The sequence below is a fragment of the Sciurus vulgaris genome (genome assembly GCF_902686455.1).
Source record: "Sciurus vulgaris genome assembly, chromosome: 17".
In the NCBI taxonomy this organism is placed as follows: domain Eukaryota; kingdom Metazoa; phylum Chordata; class Mammalia; order Rodentia; family Sciuridae; genus Sciurus; species Sciurus vulgaris.
This window is the reverse complement of record NC_136478.1, coordinates 4,446,492-4,473,750: the sequence shown is the minus strand read 5'-3', so window position 1 is coordinate 4,473,750 and position 27,259 is coordinate 4,446,492. Positions and strand designations below refer to the sequence as shown.

Below are 27,259 nucleotides of genomic sequence, written 5' to 3'. Positions count from 1 at the left end.
GTGATCGCTCGCCGTCCCGTGACAGCCGGTCACTGGCAGCCCATCAGGTTACACTTGCTGTTCTGTTGGCAAAGCAAATAAAGCCGTCTGAGGGCCTGGCGGAGGCGCTCGGTGCCCGAGAGCCCATAGGGACAGTGGACGGTCTGCTGTGGGCGCCCCAGCAGAGGAAGTCAGTGCTGGAGTGAGCTGGGGGGCGAGCTGCTGGCAGGGTAGCAGGGAATGTGATGCTCTCTGGAGTTTCTTGGTGGTCACCCTCCACCTCAGTGTCCAGTTGTGGCAGCACTCACCATGGCATCCAGTCCCAGACCTGAGACTTAGGGTGAGTAAAGACAGGGCTTTGATCATTTTGAGGGGCAGACTCTTCCAGATAAAGCCATGCAGCAGAGGAAGTGACTGGGCCGAGCAGAGCCGGCCCCTTCACAACTGAGGTCCCATGTTTGGGCTGTACGCCCAGAGCTGGGGCCTGGGGGCGCTGGGCCGGGGCGATGGTGCGCCATTGTGTAAAAAGGGTGCTCACCCCTGCTTGCTCCCACAATCTGCAGGAGCCATGTGTTGTGGGGCAGGTGAGTGTTCTACAGTGACAAGAATCCTTCTAGCTGGACTAGTCACCTCTTGTTGAAGGGACTAGAATTCGGGACCTTCACATTCACGTTCTGCAAGACCCTGAGATGTACAGGGGACCACGCTGCCTGGTGGGACATTCGCAGGTCATGGTGGTAGGATGGGCTGGTTGGCTGCTTAGGTAGCACAGAGGGTCAGCGTACTTAAGGAGACTGCTTCGGTGGCCAGGAGCACCCACCGGAGGCACCACAGTCCCCGTGCCATATGGGTGATGGGATTGCCATAGAAAGCAGGGCTTGAAGGCAGAAATGTAGGGCCTGCCTCAGGAGCCCCCGACACCTCTCTCCAGGCCTCTTCCTCGAGTCGCTGTGTCACTGGCTGTACCGGCGCGGGACAGTGCCTGACGCGTGAATAATGTATGCATGTGTGCCCCGGGCGGCCTTAGGAGCAGCAGCGTGGACCACAGGTCTTAGACACTTTAGATAATTTACATTTTAATCTGCATTGAGTTGGAGAGTAAGCGAGCCCGCATGTAACATTTATGAGAGTAAGTGAACGCGTGTTTTTTTCAAAGTGGAACTGCCTTCCGGGAGCCTGGGTGCTACAGGGAATTGACTTGGCCTTTTGACTTTGTTGGAATGCCTGGTGCTCACAGAGGGCGATGCGGCCCGTTTTAGGACTTAATGAGGGCAGCGGAGAAGCCACTCTGGGTAAAGGGGACAGCTTCCCCTCACCACCCATGAGGGCAGTGGGGTACACAGGCCTGGGGTCATGTTGGCGGCACTGGACTCAGAAGCCAGTGCCTGACGTCCCAGCGGGCCGTCTGCCTCTCCAGCAGGGCATCAGAGGTCAGCGTCCAGGGGGCACTGGGCTCAGGCTTCTCACCTCACAGTCCCCAGGGAGGCCGTGCCCAGGAAGGGCTTCTCTGGGAGCTCAGGGGGGCTCCGTGGGTTTCCTCTGGACATGGCTGTTTGGGTTAGAACTCTGGCTCAGAACTAGGAGTCTATGTGCAGACAGACAAGGGAGGGTTTCTCCCCAGAGGCCCGGCAGGCACTCCTGGCTCTCCATGGCCCACGGCACATCCACGTGGCTCCCGCAGGCCACGCGGCGCCCATCGCCTCACGACATCCTTTTATTTCATCTTTGCTTAGAAAATCAAGGGCCCCGAGGCAGCCACCTTGATGCACCTGCTTTCCAGATGAGAAGCTCAGGAAGTCGAGCAATGTCCCTACTGCCAAAAAGAACAGAGATGTGAACCTGAGGTGTCAACCAGAACTCCTTGAAACCAGAGGCGTTCAGGCCTCCCCAGCATCTCTGACTGAGAATTGGTCCCTAGGGTTGCCCTCCACAGACTCAGGGCCGAGCAGATGGGGTGGGTCTGGGGCAGCCATGCATCCTGAAGCGTCATCTCTAAACTCACGCTGAACCTCATTGCAATCTATTTCTTATTTAAGTCTCCCTTCCAACTTGCTGTGATTCCAAAACCAATACATCAGTTTTGATTGACTGTTGTTCTTTTCTTCCCTTGGGGGAAAAAAAAATCCACTCAGGTTCACCTCTGCCTCAAGGTGCTTGGAGATGGGGGGAGGTGCCCTCAAAATGTATCTCCTCCTCCTCCTGTGGGGGCTCAATATCTGAATCAATAGCAACACAGTATAAGAAGGGAAACTAAGATGATCGGCTAACATTTATTGAGCATCTGCTAAACTGTGGGCACTTTTTGTGTTTAAATTAATTTATTTTCTCAGTGACCTCGGGCAGAGTTTTCTCCATTTGCTCATTTGTAAAATGGTGAGGGTGAATTTTGAGAGATGCTGCATCCCTGTTTCTTGCTGGTTATAGTGTGTGCCAAGTGAACAGTGCCCAGCAATTGCTACAATGATACCATCAGCTGCAACACAGCGTGGCTGCCAGCAATAATGCCATTGGGCTCCCGGAGACTGCCACTCAGATTCTGATGCAGAACCCCAAGCTCAGATGGGCTTAGGATATCCAGGGCTAGGAGATGAGGGATGAAGGCTGGCATCCAGGAGCTGGGAGGTGGGGTCAGGACCCTGGAGAGCTCACAATGGCATCTAAGCCTCCTCTGGTCTCACTCTCCCACTGAAGCACAGTTACGCATAGGAACCCCAGCCTTGTCGGAGTTCTGGTCTTCTAGCTCATGTGGACATTCTGATCAAAATTGAATTCTCAGTGCACAGAATCTTCTGACCTGATGGGGCAATAGGATTCTTGATTAGACTAGAAAGGGCATAGGGATCTATGACATGGTAAGGAAAGCTCATTTTTCAGTCTCAGAGTTCAGCTCTAGTACCTACCATTGAAAAGTAATAATAATAATAACAACAATAATAACAATAAAAGATCAGACAGCACCAACCCAGGGGGGGCAAGAAGCAAGCCAAGACACTCCATGCCATCTGGTTGTATATGTTGTTAGATCTTTAATTCCCAACACTCTCTCAAGACAGACTGGTAATCTTACACAAAATCACCTGGGTAAGTGGAAGCCCAGGAAAATAAGCATGCCTGCCCGTGTGGGACTCTTCCCTCGGTGCAGCCTCACGAGCAAGCGCAGGCTGGTGAAGTGTCTGAAGTCTCCACGCTGACGCCCAGGGGGAGGGTCTCTGCCTGGCTAGTTTGAGCCAAGACGCTTGGAGGGAGAGTGATCTCCGAGCCAGGAGAATGTTAAGAAAGAAATTCTGTATGTACTACAGTAGAAGCAACACCAGGCTTTGCTAACACGCCTGAAACGCAGCCAGCAGTGCTGTTCTGCTGAGTCTGTGGTAGTTAGAGCCTGCGGCAGCTGCAAAAATAAAACTGAATTGTGTCCTGTGCTGGGCACGGTGGCGCACACCTGTAATGCCAGCAATGTGGGAGGTGGAGGCAGGAGAATCATGAGCTCAAAGCCAGCCTCAGCAACTTAGTGAGGCCCTGAGTAACTCAGCAAGAACCTGTCTCCAAATAAAACATAAAAAGGGCTGGGGGTGTGGTTCAGAGGTTAAGTGCCCCTGGGTTCAATCCTGGGACTAAACAAGAAAGAAAAAAGTGCTGTCTGAATTGTGTCCTGAGCTCGTGGCTTTCAGTCAGCAGGACCTGGGACAAGTCCCCACTTCTCTCTGGGCATGTCTCCTCTTCTGTAACAGGAAGAGGAGCTGGTCTTCAAGGCCCCTTTCATGACCGGAAGTCCAGGGAAGGGATGTGAGTGCTAACGGATGGACAAACTTCTTGTTGCCCGATTCCAGAAGAGGTCAAGGGTTTGCCACGAGAGCAGGAAGCGGCCTATCCTGGCCGCTTCCTTTCCTCTGGAGCCACCAGCAGGTCTTGGTCATGGGTTAGCAATGTTAACTCATGACCGTGGGAAGTGCTGCTGATTTTGAGCCCGTGGTCCTTCCTTTGGGGGTGTAAACAGCCGCACAACCAGCTGGACTCATGGAAGAGAGAACAGCATCTATTCACCTCAAATTCAATGTGGCGAAAATGTTCTGAAGCTGCAATTTTGTATCCTGGGAAAAACCTGAATTGAAAGTAGGGTCCGAGGAGAGACAGTGAGAAGAGGCACTACTGAGATTTCAAGTGCTCCCGCTTGCCGTCGACTGTGGCCCTCCTCGGTTCAGCTGGGGGCTTTGGAGGTGGTCACTGTCACTCCATCTCTACTGGTGGTCAGCGCATGAACCACACAGGAGGAGGGGCTGGACCCGTCCTCGTGAACCCTCCTGACTGGAGTGGAGACCCCAGAACTTCCTGACAGATCAAGCAGCCTCCAGCCACCGCAAACCAAGCCTCCGCCCGTTTCTGCTTCTCTCCTGCCTCCCACATGCCTCTAGGGAACTTGGCACCCCTACTGCCCAAGAGCAGGGGGATGGGTCCTTCTATGCACCCTGTGACATTGCTGTGCGCGTGGAATCTGAGAGACCCGGGTCAGAATCCCCTCTTTGCGGCCTTCCCCAGGGACTTTGGATAAGCGAACTTCACTATCAATTTCCTCATCAGTAAAATGGGGATTAGGCCCCTCCTCACAGAGCAGTTGTGACACAAAATGAGGCTGAATACGTGAGGGGAGGCCACGATGCCCAGCATGCCCTAAGTGTCCAGCGCACGGAGGTGCTGCCTGCATTGCCATGTCGTTCATCAAGGGCCTGCTGTGTGCCTAGCTCTGAGGAAATCCCCAAGGATGCAAAGCTGAACCTCATCTATGCTTCCGAGGTATTCAAAGCCCAGTGGGAAGAGAGGCAGGTGAACAAGTAGCTACGGAACGGTTTGGCAGGCATGTGACCGCAAGGCATTGGCATCAACCCAGGCTGGCAGCAAGGCAGCGAGGGCTTTCTGTAAAGGTGGCATAGGGGCTGGGTCTTACACTGAGTGACAAAAGGGCCATGCACTGCCTGAGGCCCCCAGGAGACCCAGCCCACACGCAGTCAAGGGAGGAGAGATGTGGGGAAGGGCGCCCTCCCCTCCCCCTCGTGGCCACCACAGCACAATGCCATGAATTGTTTCTCCCAGGGAGAAGTGTCCGGGTCATTCACCTGGAATACCAACTCTCCCCGTGGCTGGGAAACCTCCCCTTTGTCTCCTGCTTCTCAGAGCCTTGGAGTCTCTCCCCATCCCTCCATTGCCCGGACCCCAGGTGTCTGGATATTCTCGTGCGTCTGCAGCTCATCAGTGCTCTTCTCACTCAGCGACTCTCCTCAGACCTCTGTCCTCCGAGAAGCAGGCTTCACCTGGCCCGAGGCCTACTCCTCACCTTCATTCTAAAATTGCCCTCCTCGAGGTACTCTGCCTCAACTCCTGCTGGATGCCGCTCTCCCCGCCCTCTTCTCGGCAGCAGGCACACGCGCTCCCTCCAGCCCTGGCCACCCTGACCTCGGACGCCGCCCTAGGATTCCCATTCCTCTTCCATTGCTCCTTTTATTTTCTTGTTTGTAAAACTGCTCTGGAGGACTGATTACCTCGTCCCTTCTCACCCCCAAAGTACTTCTTTGTCACAAATGATTCTACTCCTTGAGGACATTCGGTGACATTTAATTCATCTCCTGTTCTCTGCTTGGATGAATCCTCAGAACTCCCTGAGAGGAAGACATCAGAGAAATCAATCTTTCTGTGGTGGGCGAAGGGGATGGATTTTCATCTCCTTCCTGGTCCGTTTTCCTGCTGCACGGAGACCTCTGGGCATTCTCCTGCTCTCCCTGCTTCAGCCGATTTATTCTTCTCTGACTTATGACTTTTCTTTTTCATGTGGAACTGGTCCAATTCCTCAGCCCTCATTCTGTGGCTTTTGTACTGTATCTATTACATATTCTTCCAGACTCAGGCTCGGCTAGGTTTATACTGTGTGCGAGAGTCCTCACCAGGCTGGAGAAGGGAGCCCCCCATCTCTAACGTTGACTTTGGGAGTTGCCACGTGCCCAGAGACCCTAAAAGCTGTGTGTGTTGGCCTAACAGTGCCACAGTGCCCTTCCCACCTGGAGATGCCCAAGCACTCGACAGTGACACCCAGTTACCTGCTCCTGTGCTCATTGTTTCTTGACCCCCACCCTTTCCTGGGAAAGGAAGGGCCCTTTCCCCTTGGTCCAACTGGGGTCGGTGTGCAGGGAACAGTGCCCTTTCCCACATGGGCAGGGTGGCCTGCTGGGCTGGAGCCTCTGTTCCGTCTCCCCCTGCCGCTCCTCTCTGCGAGCGAGTTGCTGCGTGCCTGAGTCGGTGGCCCTGCATCGCGGGCCATACCCAGCTCCACTCTGCGTTCTCCCCTCTCCACACGGTGCAGCAGCCCTTCTGAGCCTCCTCTTCCTGGACTCTGAGCACAGCCCTGTCTGGTCAGGCAGGCGGAGGGTCAGCTGGGAGGCCTGGTCAGCCTCAGGTGCAGGCCTGGGCTCAGCCCACTGAGTGAGAGCACTCGGCCTCAGGCTGCCCACGACAGTGCAGCCCACCTTCCTCTGCTTGCTGTTCCTCCGATGTCACCTAAAGAGGCAGAATCCCAGGAGACAGAGGAACTGGGGCCCTAAAACCACCTGTGTCCCCTCACGTGACCTCCCACCTTCAGCCATTGCCCGTCCTCCCCCCACTTCCCTACACTCGCCCCACCCCTCAGGAACCCCCTACCCCTGCTCCCTGGGTCCCGGTGATCTGTGCCTTGGTCCCTCCATCCCCGAGAGCCCCAGTCTCCCCTCTTACCATCCAGCCCACCACATCTTCCCAATCTTGGCTCAGCCTCCTTTCTTCTAGGAGGCACCTGACTTGGCAGGCTGGTCCACTGCCCCTGTGACTTCCCAGCACCAGTCTGTCCCCGTGTGGCTCTAGCATTGTCACCTCCGAATCTACTGACTGGTCTCCCCTTGCCCGAGAGTCTGTCTTGCTGTCAGAGAATTCACACCCCCGTGGCTTTGCCTTCCTATCGCTCAGCACCCTGTGGGGCACCCATGCAGAGGTGGACGGAGGCCCTGCAGTCCAGAGCACTCTGTCAGGGGACACCTGAAGTGCAAGGTGCAGTGGGGAAACAGGCCCAGGAGCAGTGCCTTGCACTAGGCTTAACTCACGGAAGGAGAGAGGCTGCCTCTGGACGTTTCTAAGGCAGGAACATGTGCTTGTGGAAATTTAAAAGAAGCAAGAAAGCATCCGGTCACAGCACTCTGTAAACTCCGTAGTATCCAAAGTCCAAGCTCGCCCCATTCTGCCCAGCGCACTGTCCGCCTCTGCTGAGTTGTCAGCGAGCACACCTCTCTTGACCCCAAAACCAGCTTCCAGGCAGGCAAGAGGCCCATTTCTGTCCCCGTAGCCCACTCTCTCGTTTCAGCCAAATCCCCTTCAGCTCTCCTCCAAAGCTCCTTCTGAAGGTCCTCGTTGGGCTGCCAGCAGGTGCTGGTGGAACAAAATGAAACTCACCCCAAAACAAAAGGAAGAAAAGTCAATCCAATGCAAAATCTATCTGCGTTTCAGAAACTGTCAAGATGAAAAATGAAGCTGCGAGTTTGGCCTTTAAAAATATTAATTTCTGTAAAGATACACCGAGTGGTAGGGAGAAAATCCCCTTAACTTCTCAGAGGAACCTCCAGGAACGAGTTCTGGTTTTTCTTCTTGAGTCCAATTTTCATCACACCCAAAGGACAGAACCCCTCCAGGTGCCTCATTGTCATCTTTCTGAGACAGCAAGGCCCAGGGACATGGGCTGCATAAGGTGCAGGCGACTGGCTTCCCCTGTCTATCCTGCTGGAGGAGTCAGTGGCTGTGACATGCCCACCGGTTCCCTTCTGAGACTCAGGGACTGGGGCCACAGAGCCCGGGTGTTCTTGTGAAATAAGAAGCTCCACCGTGGGTGGAAAGCAAAGCCAGGCAGCAGGCACTCTGGGTTCCAACTCGCCGTTACCCCAGCCCCAGTCTTGCATCCTAGATGCTAAACAGGGTCTCCATGTCCCTCGGTGGTCACAGAGCTACCTTTGCAACTAACAGAAGCACCTCGGGAACTCTTCTCTGTCTACCCCAGCTTCTAAATTCTCTCAGAGCTCACAGCCCGCCTTCGAGGACACTGGGCCTGAATATCTATCTCCCTTGTGAGACAATGTCTCCATCAGTAATTTAACCAAGCCCCCCCAGAGTTCTGACCAGGTCCCGCTCATATGAGAAAGCTGAGTGGCCCTGCTGCCCTCCCGGCACTGTGGTCCACTGAGGAGGGAGCCGCCGCTCCCGTGTGCTGTGGCAGGAAGAGGCCAGCTGGAGGAGGTGGCTGCAGACCTGTCCATCCTAGAATTCCAGAAGGTTCCTTCTCATCCTTTATTACAAACGTCTGGCTTCAACCCGGAGGCTGGCACCCCGGTGTTTGGAGGTAGAGGAGGCTTCCTCACCAGGTGTGCAAACTCCACTCCCCAGAGAAAGCCAGAGCACACACGTGCACTTGCCCATCAGAGCAACCTCCTGGGATGGAAGAATTCCCCGTGTCCAGGTTTGCTCGTCCAGGTCTTCTGTAGCCTTTCACTACCAAGAAAGCAGCCTGCGTGCTCTACCTTCCTGAGAATCAACAGACAGCTTCGCTCCCCACAGCTACTCAGGTTCAGACGCGCAGGGTGGAGAACTGCTGAGGGACAGGAGCCTGGGCGACACCCACACCTGGAGAGAGCACCAATGGCCAGCTTCCCACGTCCCTGGGCTTGCTTGGTGTGGGCCCAAGGCCTTGCTCCTTTTTATTTCTGGCCCTTAAATCCGCAGGTATTGATCACTAAATGATCTGCATATGGATTAGACTTACAATCTAAGTTTGAGCAAAGGTGAAGCAATGATCTGACAGTGAGACAGGACCTACGTCAGCACGCAGGGTGAGAGGACAGGGGCCTTCAACTGGCCGGTGATCTGGAGACCGGTAGTATGGCTTGGGACTGGTGTCTGGTTCCTGAGCAGGGACAGGGGTGAAGTCCGTTCTCCCTGTTCCTCCTCAACTCTGACCCTTCCCTAAATTCACCCTCTTCACCTCCAAAGTCGCCTCTTCTTGCTCAGGTGGGCCTGGGTGCCTGAGCTAGAAGCTGACGCCTCCTGCCCACGCTCCTTGCGCCCAGCGTGCACAGCAGTTCAGAGCCAAAGGGCCACTGTGTGTAGGGGCATCTGGTGGCTCCTCTGCTGCCCTTCGGAGTAGCTCAGAGAAGTCGTTTGCCATTTCTGAAGCTTGAGTCCTTGTCCGGGAGATGGGGTGTGGTGGCGACAGCAGCGTCACCGTGAGGCTCACATAGGACAGTGTCCTGACATGCCACAGAGCCTGGCACTGAAGTGATCATGAAGGCCGTCTGCTCTCAAGACCGTCATCACGTGCTGTCTGACAGCTAGTCCTCTTCATCCCGTTCCTAACACCTGCCTCGTTCCTCCATGCTTCCCTCTTGAGCCATCCCGTCTCCCCTTGATGGACTTGGCATCCACGCATCTCTCAAGTCCCTAGAGCCAAGCGCAGGGCCCGGAACCTCCCAGGACCCACATGAGCCCTTGCTCCAGGAAGTGAGCTGCTGTAGCCCGGCTCAGCCGTTCACCTGCTGCCAGGCCCTGGAACAGGGCAGGGGAAAGCCCTGGAACACATAAAATAGCCGAACGCAGCATTCCTGACTTGGATGAGAACAGACCCAAAGCGTGCTTTAGAAACTGACATCGTACATCATTTCTCCTCCAAACCTCAGTCATCATTCCCGTTTGGTTTGTTTTAAGGACGTGGTGCGTTTAAAGTGTAAGTGGAGGAAGCTGTGCATTTTCCCTCCTTGTATTTCCTGCATGTGGCCAATGAGGCCGAGAACCAACACAGACTCATTAGGCCTCACACGTACAGAAATGAAGTGCAGGCGGCATTCAGGGGGAGCGGGGCTGGGTGACAAAGCATCCTTCCCAGGCCTTGAACGTGTCGGCAACTCAGGATTTCTCACCCGCAGAGCAGCACAACCCTCGTCTCCCCCCGCGTAACATTAATATTATTTTTATGACTGTGCACAATGCCATGACACATTGCTGAGCTGCTGAGAAATCTGAGGAATAAAAAAGATTTAGACAAGGAGGAAGCCTTGAATCACTGAATTGGGGGCGGGGGCGCAGATGTGGCGTGTGCCTGCAGCCGATGACACGGCTTCTGTCAAATGAACTGAGCGCGGAGCACTTACTCCTCGTGTGGCCGGGTTCTTGGATGCAGCACGGGGGGGTGTGGCTCGGCTCAGCACAGTCAGCGCTTGGGGCTGGAGGAGACTCCAACTGGCTTAACCAAGAGAACCAGACCAAGGAGCTCTGAGCCCGGAGGTGCCCCCTGAACTGGTGGAAGGGACAGTGACACTCACCCTCTGGCCACCCCTTCCTGAGCCCGTGGCAGACCTCACCGGTCAGTCATGGCCTGTGTTTGTGGTCCATCCGGCCTCAGCAGGCAGCAGAGCTCCTTTCCTCTTTATGGCTGAAGAATATTCCACCGCATAGAACATTTTGTTTACTACTACTCCTGCATTCGGGGCTCTCTCCACCTTTTGGCTGTTGTGCTGGGTCCTGAACTCAAGCACACGTGCGTTGTCCTGAGAACCTGCTTTCAGTTCTCTGGCTGTGTCCCTGGGGGTGAGTCTGTGGAGCTTTCTGAGGCACCGCATGCTGTCTCCATGCAGGCGCACGTCCTGACCAGCAGCGCCCCAGGGTTCGAGTTTCATCCTAGCCTTGCCAACCCGCGTTCTGTTATTTTATAGGGACCACCTGGATGGGCATGAGGGGCTCTCTCACAGGGCTTTGATTTGCATTTATCTAATGGCTAGTGGTGATGACAGTCTGTTCATGTGTCCATTGGCCATTGTGTATCCTCTTTGGAGAAAAGTTTATTGGCCTCTTTTGCCTGTTTTAGTTGGGATGTATGCATGTCTTTTTGTTGCTGAGTTTGAAGTGTTCTTTATCTGTTCTGGATATTAGACCCTTATTAGAGAAGATGGTTTACTGAATAATTCCTCCAATTCTGCAAGTTGTCTTTCCATGTTCTGGATCATGTTCAACTCATTGTGTTTTTAAATGACTGAATAACTGATAAACCCACCACTAGATGTTTAGACGGCATTTGTGAACAAAGCACTTGAGAACGCCTGTATTTGATGGCAATGTGCGTTTCCCCGCCTGCCCGTGCGCTGGAAGGGCCTGCTGACGGGCTGCAAGCTCTCATGTCCATCTTAACTCTGGGCATCAGGCCACGGCCATAGTCACAGAATGGCAGGTGGGTACTACAAGTCCTGGAACTGCAAGAGCTGAATGGCCCTGTGCCCCTATGTCCTCCTGTGTCCGCTTCTGCTGTGCAGCAGGGGAGGGAGGAAAAGGGAAACCCCGAGCTTCCCAGAACGACTGTTTTAGGGCCCCCCATCTCAGGCCATGGTGACAATTAACATTTACTGGAATTCTTAGTTTCCTCCTCTGCAGCTGTTGGGTCTGGCTCTCTGGGGATGCCTGAGATCTAAATGTTCAGCCTGTACACTGACATTTAAAGGGCCGATGACAGACATGTTCTTAATTTAGCGCCTTCTCTCCATTTTAATGGGAGGTCCTCGCAGACGCCCCTGTGGGAATCACTAATGGCCACCACGTCTCAGTTAAGAAAACGGTTGTCTATCTCAGCAAAGTCTGGGGCCCAGACTTGTGCTGGTTCCTCGAAGGCTAAGGCAGAGAAAGGAGCGAGCGACCACTTCCGTCAACCTGGGTCACCCACCTTGATGTGTCCCATCAGATGCATCCCAGACACCTTCACTGTTGGGCTTTAGCTCTGATAATACAACCTGCTTTCTTTTCTGACCACTAAATAATATATGTTTAGAGTAAAAGCATAATTTAAAAGGACACCGAGGATGGAATAAAAATTGCATAACCACATCATCAAAGATAATTGCTGTTAATATCTCGCTATGTACGATTCTTGCTCTGTTGACATACTGTAATACACAAATACTTTTTTTTTTCCAAAAATGGGATCTCACTGTTTGTGCAATTTTGAAACCTGCCCTTTCTTCTCAATAGTATAATAGAAACATTTTCCATGTCATTAAATATTCTCGTACTAAGCATTTATTTTTAATGTGGGTGCCTCTGGCTTAAACAGCAGCAATATTCAATGCTGCAAAAAGCTACGCTTGGTAGATTTGACCACAATTTTTTTTCTCAGCATATTATGAGGAGGTTTAAATGATGTATCTGTGAGGATAGACCTCTGGTGTGCCGTTCCTAGATGGGGAAGTTTCTGACCATTCTTGACTTGCTCAGACCCTGTAAAATTATCCATCCTACAGCCACAGGGCCCTTTCCTGGATGGAACAATGTGCTGGGACTCAGCTTCCAAGTACAGACCCAGCAACGAGTGGCTGGGTAATTTAGGGTCCTGTTTAGGTGACGTGGTTAAACAGACGCAGCGCTTTTTTTGAGGCTGGGTGAAATGTCAAGAGCCATCAAAGGTGCCAGCCAAGGTGCATTACAGGAAAGGACAGGTGCGAGAGACACACAGATTGCATGGGTGGTCAAGAGCAGTGGAGGAGCAAGACTTCCCAGGGGACTGGACAGTCTTGCTGACACCAAGGACGCTCTGGAGAATCAGGGCAGCAGTCACCTGTGGGGGCGTTACAGCCACGATGTCTGATGAGCCCCTACTGTGTGCCTGCTGACACAGGCATCAGGGACAAGTCAATGAAAAGAAAGAAGTGACCTCTGCCCTCAAACAGCTCACAGACTGGCACAATTCAGAGGGATAGGCAGTGTAGCAGACTGTTGGGGAGTGATACCAGTAAGTGCTCAATAAATGCTCACCATTAGTGTAGTAGACTATTGGGGGAGTGATACCAGTAAGTGCTCAATAAATGCTCACCATGGGTATTGTGCACACAGCATGTCATTTAGTCCTCACGGTGACACTGCCTTAGGGACCACTGTCCTCTGTTCCACAGTGATGGAGCTGAGGCTTGCTGGGGTCACCTGCCATGGTACTGCGAATGGATTCACTCAAATGTGACCTTCTCAGGCCACCCCATTAAAACTGAGCTGAGCCTGCCTCCCCTCCCCAGAACTTTCCACCCTCTTCTTATTCAATTTCCCCTTAGCACTCACCCCACTTGGTTTCGTCTAGTCTGTCTCTTCCTCTAGAACATGAGTGCCGGGAGTCGGGGGATCTTTGGGACTTCTCTCTGGTGGTCTCCCTGCCAGCCCCGACCAGTGTTTGTGGAGTGAATGAAGGCGCTCCTCGCCTGAGGACAGCGCATGCCAGGGCTTGCCAAGATGTTAGTGACCGACAGCTGCGGAATCGCGGGCCTCCTGGCTGCGTGGGGACCTCTCCAGGAGCTGCGGGTGTGGTCCAGCCGCTCAGTGTGCGATGCTCGGCCAGGTGTGTCCTCTTTGCACAGATGCTGTCTGGATGACACAACTCCAGGTCTAATACACTTTTTTATTAGACCTATAATATAATTTTGGAGGAACAAAAAAATGTTTCAAGGCTGTATCTAATGCCCACAACGTCCCTTTGAAGAGGTGTTTAGGTTTGTTGGGGCTCACTTGTTTATTTATGCCCTGTTTCTCTTAATGTTTAAGCTGCTACCTTTGCAAATTATGTGTCTCTAGTAGGAAAAAAAATTTTTTAAAGCAGAAGCTGTAACCAGGCCTCTTCCCCCTGTGTCTGTCTGTTCCTGTCTCTCGTAAGGACTCTGGTAGCTTTAGGCCTGCCCAAGTGGCCCAGGGTCACCTCATCATGACATCCTTCACTTAGTGACATCTGCAAACACCCATTTTCCAAGCAAGATGACGTTCTTAGGCACCAAGCAGTAGGACGTGGTGCATCTTTAGGGGACCCAAGTGTCCCCTCTAGACCGTTGTGGTAGCCCTCACGGCACTTGGAGGAACCACCTTCCCTGGCGCAGGTCCCAGGGGCTCGTGCTCCTGAGCCTCCGTCGGGGTTACAGGCCCCCCTCTTGCGCCTCCCGCTGTGGGTGGTGGCAGCCTCTTCTTGAGCTCACTCTGTGCACACGGCTGGGGACACAGGGCAGTCATCCCATTCCGCCCTTCCCTGGTCCTGAGGAGGGGCAGGAGTGCAGAACCAGGGAGCTGGGTACAGAGGATACGGTGCACCCGGGGTCCCCAGTCATTAGCGAGCAGAGCTGAGAGTCGCCTCTTGTCTTGGTTTTCGGTCCCCGTTCTTCTCACGGAGGCGCAAGCCAGCAGAAGCAAGTACTGAAACATGGCTTCTGCCTCCCGGCATCTCACAGCAGACAGGAGGGTCAGAGATCCACGGCACAGAGGGACGCTGTGTGGCCCCCGCTGCGAGGGCACCGTGAGGAGCGCCACCACCTCCCTGCCCCGACTCCAGCTTCAGGGGTGGCATTAGCGCAGCAGGCCCTGCCCAGCGTGAGCGCAGGCTCCCTGCCAGGCCAAGGAGGAGCACCCAGAATACGTGGAAAGGGAGTGGACCACCCAGGGGCTCCTCCACATCCAGGGCCTTCCACAGACATGGCCCTGTGGTGCTGGGATGCGGGGCTGGTCGGGAAATGGCGTCCTGGTCCCAAGTTACAGCGTCTGGTGCACCTGCCTGTCCCCTTCAGGGACCCGGAGCCTCCTCCTGCCTTGTCCAGCTCTGTCACCCCTCCCAAATCACACCGTTTGTGTTCTACTTAGAATAGCAGTCATGGTGACATGACGGTGCCCTGAACCAGGCTGGGCAGGGGAACTCGAGGGTGGGTGGCAGGGAGCCCTGCAGGAGGGAATCAGCCTGTGTGGGTGCAGGGTGGGAGGGACACCAGGACGGGAGGGGCCTCCAGTGTGGTTTCCTTTGTGGGGTGACACCATTAGCCAGAACAGGAGGAGTGTGCTCGGTGGGCAGGCCCCCGCCTCCGCTTGGGGACATGCTGAGTCTGCAGGACTTGTGACACACCCTGGTGGAAATGGGCTCCGGGAATCAGGTGGGTTTGGACAGCAGAGGGACAGGTGGCGACGGAAGCTGCCCAAGTCCATGGGGGGTGGAACTGAAGCCGGGGAAGCGACGGAGGTCTCCAAGGGAAGACAGAACCTTGGAAACTTGGCGGAGAGCGAGTCAAGAGCCACCATGAACACCAGCCTAGCCAAAGCAGCTGGGCTCCTCGGCCCAACCCAGGCGGGGCAGCCGCTGGAGAAGAGAAGCCGTGTGGGATCCTGGGGCACCGCCAGGACGCCTCGGGCTACAGTGCTCATGATGAGCTCTGTGTCCTCCGCAGAGCACAGCAGCCGAGGGTGTAGGCATGGGCTGAGAAGTGGGGCTCCCGCCCCAGCACCCCACATAGGAGCCATGTGTCCTGGGGCAATAATACTCTCAACTGTACAGTGGGAGCACCAGCCACACCAGCCTCGTGGGGCCTCAGGACAGCGCTGGGTGACTCATGAGAAAGGGTTGAATGCTGTTTCTGGCATACAGTAGGTGCTCAATGGATGCAGCCATGGTTAACTGTAGCAACAGAAGGCCCACACGGAGCCCAGGACAGTCACAAATCAGGCACATGAAGTCTGGAGTGAGCAGGTCCACAGCTTGGGGCACAGCCAGGAGGGAGCGGGAGGTCAGCTTATGTTTGACCCCAGGTAGGGTCTGTCCCCATTGAGGCACAGGCCGCTGAGGCAGTGGGGTTTCCAGAGAGGCAGAGAGTTCAATTCTGCATTTGAAAAGGACTCTGGAGCAGAGCCAGAGGGAAGATGGGACGCTCTGTTTATTGTTATTTTTTAAACAGAAAGGAAAGGAGTCCTCCAGGGCGCGGGGTGGGCTTGTTGTTTGTGAAGGGAAGCAGACCCTCTTTATCAGCATGCCGTCTGTCTGCCCAGCTGCTGGGAAGGGCCAGGCCCTCAACCTCTCCTCTCGGCTGACATTCCGTGTTAACAGGCTTAGCCTCTGTCCTCAGAGCCAAGACGATTTCAGGAACAAATGAAGGACAGCGCCAGGATCACAGAGGGGCCTCCTGGGGCATGCAGTGCGGGCCAGCAGCCCGCTAGGCGCTGGGCAGGTAGTGTTGAAGGAAGGCCATCAGAAGGCTAGCGTACCAGGCGTGAAATCAACAAGAGAACCTTCCAGAAACAGCCCACCGCAGGGCCATTGGAATTGCCTTTTCTCCTGGGCATATGAATTAGCTTTCCAAACAACAGCAGGGGCATAATTGGAATCCATCTTGTGCCATTTTTTCCCTCGGATGATTTAGAATTAGTTCAATTTATTTTCAAAGAGCAGAACCCGGTGGCCGCAGAGCGGTGGCGTCTGGACCTGCCCTGCCATCCTCCAGCGGGCGGGTGTCTCTGCTGATCCGTTGCTCCCCCAGTCGGCCCAGAATTACTGCGGGCAACAGAACTCTAACCAAAGTAAACTGCACAGACAGGCGCTCCACCTGAGGCGCGGGATGCCAACCAGGAGTGACCCTGGATGCAGATAGGCGAGGAGATCCCCACAGTGGGACGGGGTTTGAGAAGAGGTGACCCGGCCGGAGGAGGCACTCCAGAATGGAGGGTTCTGATTAAGCACCTGGCGTCGATGGGCGGGGCCGTGATTGCGCAGGGTCCCCAGGCTGGCGGGGTTGTGAAGCTGAAATTGCCGGTGCTGCAGGCACTTAGAGCCTAATTTTAGAAGCCTTCACCAAACCATGGTGGGCTCCTGTACTTCTGTCATTGGGAGTCCGTAATTGAATTTTCTGGACGTTTTGACCAGTAGGTAACTTTGTGAAGCTGATTACACAGCGGAACACAATTTTGAGTCTGACCTTAAAAGCATTACCCTCTGCCGTGTGATTAGAAAACGTGCCCAGTGCCGCCCCCGCTGCACTCGATTGGGAGAGGGGGGAGGAATAGAAACCACCTTGCTATTTCATGTAACCTGGTAAGATTCATTTAGATTCTATGCAGATCATTTAATAACAGATTTTGTAAAACCTTAACATAAGGAGCCACCATAAAACGTATTATCTTTTATTACCCACACAGAGAATGACATTTTAGATGGTAATAAATCGAAACCCAAGGAAAGCTATTTGCTCTCAGAGAGTGCTTGGCGGACAGCAAGCACAGCTTTCAGCTTTGGTCTGTGGGGAGGGAGGCCCCCAGGGTCATCCCAGACGGCCTGCCTGGCTCTGTTCATCTAGCAACTTCCTCTCGTCCCTCTGGTTAACTTTGCTTCGTTCTTTGAAAGGTCGTTTCCATGCAAACCTCAGCACTTGGAGACCCTGTCCTCCCTCCCTACTGCCCTCTTTCCATCCCACATGCCTCTGGATGTGTGCTGGCCTAGCTGAGCCTGGGGTTAGGGCCATCCGTGGGCATCTGTCCGGAAACGGAGAGCCCCGTCCAGCAGCACCTACACACACCAAGGCTTCCTTTGGATGACCTGCCTTTGAAGAGAAGGACCTTTCCCACGTGCTCCTGGAAAGCCAGGGCATGAGGCCACCCTACCCCATAGAACCACAATCTCTAGAGGCTCACTTAGCCTGTGTGACCTTGCCCAGGCCTTGCCTTATGGCCAGTGACCTCTGCAATCCAGCATGGTGACCCTAAAGCCAGGCGTACTGTATAGCACTAACGTACCCATTCCTTGATTTCGTCATTCACCAGATGTTTGTCAAGAGTGGCAGACACTGAAGTAGCCCGGGCAGTTTCTCCCCAGGTCAGCATGTTAAGGACTATAACCTCACGCCCACACAGGAGCTGTGCCTTGGGGTCTCGGTGTCTTGAGGCATGGCAGGGTGAGCTGGAGACAGGGCTCACTGAGGACTCTGGAGGAAACTCAGAGAGTGACTGACAGGAGCAGAAGAGTCTCCAGTGAGCTGACTGGATATTTGCCCCATCACAGACGGGAGGACACTGGTCTCCCACTGGACAGATGTCACAGGAAAGGTCTGTTGGACATTCCGCTCAGAAATTGAAGTGGAAACATTTCCAGAGGAGAAATGGAGGAAGCTGTTGTGGGAAGGTGAGCCAAACAGAGGAGGTAGCCTGGAGGGAGAGGAGGCTGAGGCTGGTGGCTGTCACCACAGGAGCTGGGAGGCTGGCAGAGACTCCTCTGCAGGAAGCTCAGTGACACCCTCCGGAGAAGAGGTCACCACACAGAGTGCCTTAAAACATCACCGATCTATTATCTCACAGGAGATCAGAGTCCAAAGTGAGTCCCGCTGGGCCGAAATCAGGGTGTCGGCAGAGCTGGGGAAACTTACTTCCTTAGGTTCCCAACTTCTGGAGCCTCCTGCACTCCTGGGCACCCAGCCTCTTCCTCCACCTTAGAGCCCGCAAGGCAGCACCTCCAGGCCGAGCCCTCTCTCCCGCCTCGCTCTCCCTCTTCTCCCCCTCCCTCTGCTCCCCCTCCCTCTCCTCCCCCTCCCTCTGCTCCCCCTCCCTCTTCTTCCCCTCCCTCTCCTCCCCCTCCCTCTTCTCCCCCTCCCTCTCCTCCCCCTCCCTCTTCTCCCCCTCCCTCTCCTCCTGGCCACTTCCTTCCTCTTTCAAGGACCCCTGTGAGTGCAGGGACCCCTTTAGATCATCCTGGGTGGTCTCCTCATCTCTAGGTCCTTAGCAAAGTCTCTGGCCTCCGAGGTGATACGTTCGGGTTCTAGCGATTAGGACGTGGACACCTTTCCAGGTCATTGTCCTGTGTACCTTAGAAGATGTGAAACCTTTAGAATGGTGGTCACCAGAGGAGGAGGAGAGGGGACAGAGAGGCTGGTGCAAGCTACAGGTCACCAGCAGGGGGAGCGAGCGCCGGCCTGCTGCGGGGGTGATGCCCGTTTACACCAGCTTACCATTTACTTCAAATAACCAGAGGAGAGGTGTTCGAAGGCCCCCCACAAAAAGAAGTGTGGCTGTTATGGGGATGGAGAAACGAGTCCCTGCCATCGACCGTTACATCGATCCTACACACGTCAAGCAAGTACATTGCACCCGTAGGACAGAGGAGGAGGACGTGCCAGCTAAAAATAAAGCCTGGGAGAAGACACGCAGGCCTCAGGAGCCCCGCTGAGCTCGGCCCCTGCAGGAGCCCGGCGCTGAGCAGCTCATGGGGAGGCCGCAGGAACACACAGCAGAGGACACACGGTGTGGTGTCACTCAGTCCTCCAGGACAAAACGTTCTCCAGGGCAACAGGCTCCTGAGAGCCGCAGGAGTAACTCCTGACAGCGGCCACACCCAAGCAAGGTCGCCCAGGTCAAGTGGCCATTTGTGGGGTGCATAGGGAGGTCCAGGGGCTGAGGGCTGAGGAGGCCCGAGACGGTGTGAGCTGCAGTAGCTCAGTGTCACAGAACAGAGTCCTGCACAAGGGCCCGGGGTGTGCCATCAAGAGATCACTCCATGAGCTGGGATGTTGTCCTGCGGCCACCGAGAGCTCAGGAGGTGCCTAGGCAGGTGCTACTCCATGGGGCTCACTCTGCCAGCTCTGGGTGGTGAGTGGCTTCTTAGAAGGAAACCAGAGGAACCTTCTGGAAGTTGCTACAATGACACAGGTGAGAAGTGGTGAGGGCAGAGGTCCTGTGAAGGCCACAGCAATGGAGACAGGTGGGCGGGTCCAAAGCAGCCATGGGACGGTTGGAAGCCCTTGCCCATCGGCTGCTTGGGGGGTGGGGAATCTCCTACCCGCACCTGTCCCACTGGGAGCCCACCTGCTGTGAGGGCCGGTGGGGCTTCATGTTCAGCCAAGCCTGAGCTCCCGGTGGCAGGGAGTAGAGTTCGTACCTCCTCATGTCCCCCAGTGTCCCAGACAGACACAGTCAGCCACCAGCACTCTGAGCAACCAAGAGGCGTGGAACGTTAGGAAGCATGGTCTCCCACAGAACGACATGGTGAGCCCAGAGTGGGATCTTCCCTCCCGAGACAGCCCCTTAATCTCCTCCATGTGTGGGGCCCAGTCTCAGTGGCCTCCCCTCTCAGAGGCCAGAGCCTCCCACACCCCCTTCTTACTCCCCTGAAACAAGTCAGTCCCTGGCACTAGACCTGCTGCGTGTCCCTTGTCCCTCCACCTAGCACAAGCGACCACGCCACCAGAGCTTGATGAGTATTCGGTGAGCAGACCGTAGATATCTTCTCTTTGCTCATTTCTCCAGTATAGAAATGCACCAAAAGTAGGTCTATGTCATCCATCATGTCCCCCCAGAGTTTCTTGAACCTAGTAGACACTAAATAAATGTTCCCGTGGAACTAAGCTGAAAGTCAAGTATTGGCCGCCTCGAGTCTGAAGGAGATGATATTTCCAGGTGTGCCGTCAATGCCATTGGCAGTTATTTACTGGAACTCATCAGTAACATCAGAAGATGTACACTTTGCCCGGAAATGTTTTATTTGCTTCTGGTGTCCCTCAACCTCGAATCCATCACTTAGGCGATGGCAGCCGTGTGTGTCTAAAAGGCAGTGTTTATTTCCCCTGCCGCTCCCCACCCCAGCCCTGTCAGCAACCAGTAAATCTGGGAAATGAGCTCTGCTTCTGCCCCACCAGCCCCAGCCGGGAATGAAGAACCATCAGGGGAGAGCCAGGGACGTGAACATTCACGCTAGCGCAGGGGAGCGGCTGGATGGAGCAGGGGACCACACAAGCCAAGCAGGCCGGCGGCCGCACTGGGAGAGCAGGAGCACGCAGTGCCAGCAGGAAGAGTCGGAAACAAGCAGTTCCTGCTGGATTGATGGACTGCCCGTTTCCAGTGTGATGTGGTCCGAGCGGATAAATCAAACCCCAGACAGACAACAACTTGTTCTGCTTCAGATAATGTTTTTACCAATCTGTTGCAATATTTATGGACCAGGTGTCAGGTGCACTAACGGGGAGAAGAATTGGTCCCGGCCTGGGACGCGTGGAGCCAGGAACCTGGCGGAGCCTGCTCTGCCTGGTTGAAGGGTGGAGTACACACGTCCAGAGCCACGCTGTCTGCACACAGCTCATGCTAGCAACAGGGCACAGTCCCACACTGAGGCTTGGGACCACGACAGCTGCCCCGCATCTCCTTCCACCAACAGCCGCCGCATGGAGTGACATCGCGTTGGCAGCTTCTCATCGGCCACAGGAGCAGTGTTGAAACCACAGAAGTCAATGAACACCACACATCCAGAGACTCTGCGGTTACACATCTACACATCCACCATCTACGTCATTCATAATTTTTATAAAAAGATATTTCTAATCACTACATAGCTACGATGAATTCATAGCTGAAAGATCAAGCTCTAAACAAGACAGGGCCCCTCATCTAATGGAGCTCAAATTGTCCTGGTCAAGATCACCAATAAACAAGTACTCAATACATGCGCCTCATAGATCACAGTACGTGCTAGGGAAACAACTGTGGGATGCTGACTGTGTAACAAATGACCCCGAACTTGGCGACTGAAAACTGTAGGTGCTTAGGATCTCAGAGCTTCTGCGTCCAGGAATCTGGGTGCTGCTTTGCTGTGTCCTGTGCTGAACGGGCCCTTGAAAAGCGGTGACCAGTGTGTTGGTCCAGGATCTGCCATCTCCACAGATGACAGGAAGGATCTACGTCCTGCTCGTGCGTAGGTCAGCAATATCCAGCTCCTTCCGCTCTTCCTGGAGGAAAGTGTTGTTCCCCATCATCAGGCGATTTCCCAAAGACTCTGCTAAGTGATAAGGTGGCCGTGCGTGGAGCATTTACGTCGATAGGTCCCCTGCCTAGAGCCTGCGTTGCCCCCTTCCCCCTCGCTTACCCTGCAAGCACTGTTTATTCCCCCCTATTTTGCAGATGAGGAAACAGAGGCAACGGGGACTTATGCAATAGGCTGGGTCATCAGCGACTGAGTGTGGAGCCAGGGAATAGTAATGGTGGATCGCTACTGGCCCACCCAAGTGACAGCCAGCCTGCTGGGCAGCAGGGCTGGGCCTTGATGGAGCTGCGGTGCCGTGAGCAGTGGCCATCAGCAAATGGGCAGGCGTTCACCTGGAGGAAGGGGCAGAGGCGCAAAGTCCTAAACTAGGAGAAAGTGGGAAACAGTAGCCAGAAGGTCAGTCGGCACCAACGGCAGAGCCTTGGACAGAGGCTCAAGATGAGCAGGAGGATGGGGCACAGAGTGGGTGGATGGCAAGACCTCTCTCATGTGACATGTTGATGTCCCCCCACAGCTACCATCAGGCTTGTTATTAGTGATAAATGTTCCATTAAATGCAGGCTTGTATGGAAGTCACCGTGGCCATGTAAAACACCAAGGGTCCAGTGATTGATTCGGTGGCATATCGAATGACACGGCTTGGTTCTTTTCTCAAGATGAAATGTTTGGTTTCAGATCATTGTGATCGGTGAACCCAGCCGGGGTCTGTGGAGGCTTTTCCCGCGGGGGCACACTTCCCTCTGCGTCCAGGGTCTGCATTAACAGGTGGCTCCGTGGTACCCCAGAGACCTCAGCTGCAGTGGGCTGACTGTCAGGCTGGAGCCAGGAGAGCAACCCGACGCTCTTGGCTATGTCTCTCAGATCGGTCACTTCAAATAAAGTCAGAGGAGCCAATCTACCCAATCAGACACAGTGCATTTCTTGGGTGAAATAAAACCCTATCTCCAAGACAGAGTTCCCAAAAGCATGAATCAGCCCTGAGAACAAATGGCTTTGGTTTGGAAATGCCGCTGATACTTTCAGCCCTTTGAGAGGCAACTCAGTTCAGAGACCATGATCAATCATCACTACCAGAAAGAAACCGCCCACCTTATGGCTGAGTCCCAGCGAGCTTTCCAGCCAAGGCACAGTCCTTGCCTTCAACAGGTGGTCACACGCCGAGGAAATGGAAGACAAGGCAGCCTGCATGGGTTTCACATCGGACAGGGAGACGGAGCTCCTGAGCGAAGCCCCTCACCCCAAGGAGTGGCACAGGGCCTGCCCACGTCCCAGGGCAGGGTGGGACAGCCACAGCACTGCTCCATAGACACTAGAGGTTCAGGCGCCTTCCTTCTGGGGGAAAAGGAGGCACAGGAGTTTGGGGAGGCTCAGAGCCACACGGGACACCACTTCTGCCCACATCCCACTAGCCGCCACAGTCACCCGAGCTCACAGGTCTGCACGGGAGCTGTGGAAGTGCAGTCTAGCTGAGGACCCCAGGGTCCAGGGACACAGGACCTGGTAGACACAGGGACAAGTTCCCCACAGGGGCCTCCGATTGTCAGCAACCAACACTGATCACTACTGGCTTCAATGCCTACAGGAATTTCTTTCTTTTTTTTTAATTTTTAGTTGTAGATGGACGTGCCTTTATTTTGTTTATTTATATGTGGTGCTAAGCATCGAACCCGGTGCCTCACACGTGCTAGGCAAGCATTCTACCCCTGAGCCACAGCCCAGCCCCAGGAATTTCTTGAATAAATACTGGGATGTGTTTCAGAATGGAAGAAAGAGCTGAAGTTAGGGTCCCCGGGGCCCAAGGAAGGGGTGGCCTCTTCCTGATCAGGGCAGCACCTTTGACCTCACTGGGCTCCAAAGCTCTTTGGAGCTGGAGTCTATGGGCCTCGAACCAAGAGGGTACAGCCTGGCCTTGAGTGGACAGGGCATTGTCCTCCCAGGCAGTCTGCCCACCTGGATGCTCACCCACCTGAGTCAGTGCCTCCCCCATGGACAGAGAGAAACAGGGTGGCAAGTGTCCCCAGAACCCTCAGGAAGGCCAGGAGTTGTGTGGGGAGCCAGAAGGTCTGCCCTGCTCTCTGTCCCTGTGGGTCTTGGTTCCACATTTCACATCCTGGACCATGACCCAGCTTGGTTAGGGGGTTGCTGGATCCACTGACTCTTGCTGAGGAAGACACTCAGGACACATGGCTCTGGGAGGCTATTCCTGCATCAGCGTCCTTCCCTGAGAAGGGGTGGCTGTGGTGGACGCTCAGCTAAAAGGACATCCCAGCAGAGGGACAAGGGCAGAATGACAGAGAATGGGATGTGAGGGTTTCAACTTAGAGTGACCAGGGAGCTGGGCAAGGGGACAACTTCCCCAAGATGGCCCAGCCAGAGAGGGAAGTGGGTCCGGGGAGATGGAAAGGGACAAAGGGGGCAGAAAGAGCCAGGCCATCGTGGGGCATCCTCTCTCATTTTCAGATGAGACAGGGGTTCCCACCGGAGCTTGCTTCTATCATCCATCGTGAAAGCAGTTGTGCTCACTGCAGAAAAAGCCCCAAGCCCTGCCAGACCAACACACTTGTGATCTTAGAGTTGCTTTTAATAGTGAAAACCTGGGAGCAGCAAAACGACCACCTGACAGATGGAAAAATACGGCAGGTGCATACCGGGGGCCGTCCAGCTATGAGTGGACAGACAGACCTGCAGATGGTACAACTGCGCGCAGGTCTCATTCTGTTTACAAGTGTGCGTGTGTGCGTGTGTGCATGTGTGCGTGCGTGCGTGTGTGTGCGTGTGTGCATGTGTGTGCATGTGTGCCTGTGTGCGTGTGTGTGTGTGTGTGTGAGATCCAGGAACAGACGGGAGACATACCCAGCGACTGTCAGTGCCTACTAAGCCTTGGGGCCAGGCTGGGTGAGGGCAGAGGAGGGTCCTCAATTTCCACTCTAGAAATGAATGCACCATTTTTCTTTTCTTAAAATAATTGGCTAGTGGTTTGGTAATGAAAACGTTTTTAACGTTTGCCTTACGTTTGCCAGAAAATTGAGACTTTTGGAACGGTTCATCCCAAGCCCTGTGATTTATCTACCTCACAGGGTAATTGGTTCTCTTCCAGATTAATCAACCTATTTTCCATTATAGCTGTAAAGTTTTATTTACTTCGGGTGGAAATTGGCTCATTTTTCAAAAATATTTATAAACTTTGCCAGATGACAAAAGTGCCCTCCCTCCAGCTGCCCCGGGAGTACGTACAGGCCCCTGCGTGGCCACGTGAAGATGGCGTCCTCGACCTGGAATCTGGTCTCCCTGAGGAAGGAGGCCCCAGGGGTCTGACTCAGACTCGAGCACCTGGCTCAACATCAGACGTGGTGTCCATTGGCTGCCAAGTAAACAGATGCACAAGCCAATGAAATTAAAAAACCATAACTGTGCCAAGATACGTGTGTGTGTACATATTTCTGTGAAGGGAAACTATTACAAGGAAAAATGGTATATTCACGAAGTGATTGGCTTGCTGTAGTGCGAGAAGACAGCTCTTTGCTGTCTGGCTAAGGACCAGATAATTGATCATAGCCTTGGCTGCGTGTGGGTCAGAAGTGCCTGGTTGTCCTCACAGAACGTCCACATCAGACGTCTTGAGGAAAGGAGAAATCCATTCACTCCCAGAACTCGTGAAATCTGAGGGGTGAATTGGTTTTAAGGAAGGCCGTGAAGGGCTGAGTTGACTTTCAGTCTCAGGTGGCCTGCCCTGGGTTAGGTTCTCCTCACCTGGGCCTGGGAGGGAGGCCCCCACTGGCCAGGCCTGAGCCACATGACCAGCCCTAGCCCTACCCGAACTCTACTGCGCTGAGGTGAGGAAGGGTGGTGCCCCAGGGAGCAATAGCATAGGCCACAAGGAGGGAGGGTCCCAGGAGAGCAAAGCAGCACGTGCCTGCCACAGCACCCGCCCCCTGCCCACCCTGTCGCAGCCCACTGCAGGCTCGGAGGACTGAATGAGTAAGGCTCCATCTCCATGCTTGGTGGCCATCCTGGGGTCACACTAGTCCCCCATCTGCTTCAGGAGCTGCCCTTTAGGGTGAAGCCATGCCTGGGACCAGAAAGTAACATTCTGGTAGGAGTGGAAGGAAAAACGGTAACATCCAGGAATTCCACCCCATGGGCCTGTCATTCAAAACAAAAAAACAAACAAGAATCCAGCTGACTACACTGAGGCTTCCCGAATACAGACGTTCATTGAGGTGTTATTTTAAACTGTCAACGTTTTAAAAAGATTGTTAACAACCTAAAGACTAAGGAAGAGAAGATGATGAAGTATAAAATATTCAAATGATTATATTTCACACAACCATTAAAATAATGCCCAGGAATTATGTTGGTGAGTGACATTCCATTTACAATGATCTCTTCAACACTGGGAAACAAATCCACGTCATTTCTTGTTTCTCATTGTGTGCTTCCAAAAATATGTACTGTGTTTTAGAACAGAAATTAAAATGGTATAAAGAAATGGGAGCAGGGATGTTTAGGATTGTGGCTGGCATGTTCAGAGACATTAGGGGAGGATTTTGAAGATGGCCGATATTTGGTGTCATGGGGTCCAGCTGCAGGATTTATGGCAAATAGTAAATCCACTCCAGCCTGCTGACAGCGAATTGAAATCCACACACCTCAGGCTGAGGCTTGTCAGCTTCAGCTGAGAACGGTGGGTACGAAAAGTACCCACATAGAGCTGTCCCTGACCCAGCAGAACCAGACTGGGCTTGGTGTCAATTCCTCTGCCCTCAGGAGGACTTTGAGACCTTCAGTGGTGGTGGAGCCTGAAGTGAAACCAGAATGTCCCCAGCAGAGCTGTAAGAGGGGCACACCACCGCCCCCTGGTGGCCATGCATTTTATATGCAAGCCTAGCCAAACCCTCCAACAGAACCAGAACTTCAGATGCTGGCTGGTACCGGAGTTCTTAAACGAACAACAACCCATCAAAGGTGCCCGCAGGAGCAAGCAGAAAACCACCCTCAGAAATACTTTCAGGTTTCAGGAGCGCTAGCACTGAGCTCTTAAATTCCCAAGTCAACTCCTGGCTTTGGAAGGAAATCGGTGACCCTGCTGCTTTCCTTTGCTTTGCTCCCTGTGGTGCTGGGTAATTGTTGGCTGGTGTGACCCACGGTTTTTGAAGCTGTCATACTGGCAAGGCTGTTTATGCAATTTTAAACACCATTTATTTTTGTTATTGTACATAGTTCACTCGGCCTCCCTGTGAGTGATTGAGAAACCAGTCCAAACTGGTTTAAGTAAATAAGGAACACTAATGCCCTAATTAACTGACAGATCCTTGGGCCAGGCTGGCTTCAGAGGCCATGATGAATGGCAGACCTGCAGTTGCTGAGGGTCAGTCTCTTTCTCCCAGGTGACTCTCATCTTCAGGGGCTCTCTCGCCCTGCCCCTGCCGTGGTATGAGATGGCTCATCTCCTGCACCAGGTTCACCCACAGGGAAGCCACCACCTCCCCAGCTGCCAAGCATCTGGGCCTGGACTAGCCAGGATGCCCTGGGATGGGGCCATTACTTCTGGAATGAGGACTCATTCCAGAAGTTCTCTAGGGACAAAGCAGAGAAAAGCAATCCAACCCAAACCATGTGGGCAGAGAGCAAGCGAGGGGCAGATCCCCAAAGGAAATGTGGGGCACTGCCTTA

The 27,259-nt window shown here is 54.0% G+C and overlaps 1 protein-coding gene across 1 annotated transcript in view; it reads left to right on the top strand.

The window, feature by feature from the left end:
- Positions 1-27,259, top strand: part of CDH13 (cadherin 13) — a 906,077-nt gene that overhangs the window by 748,168 nt on the left and 130,650 nt on the right. The window lies entirely within an intron of this gene.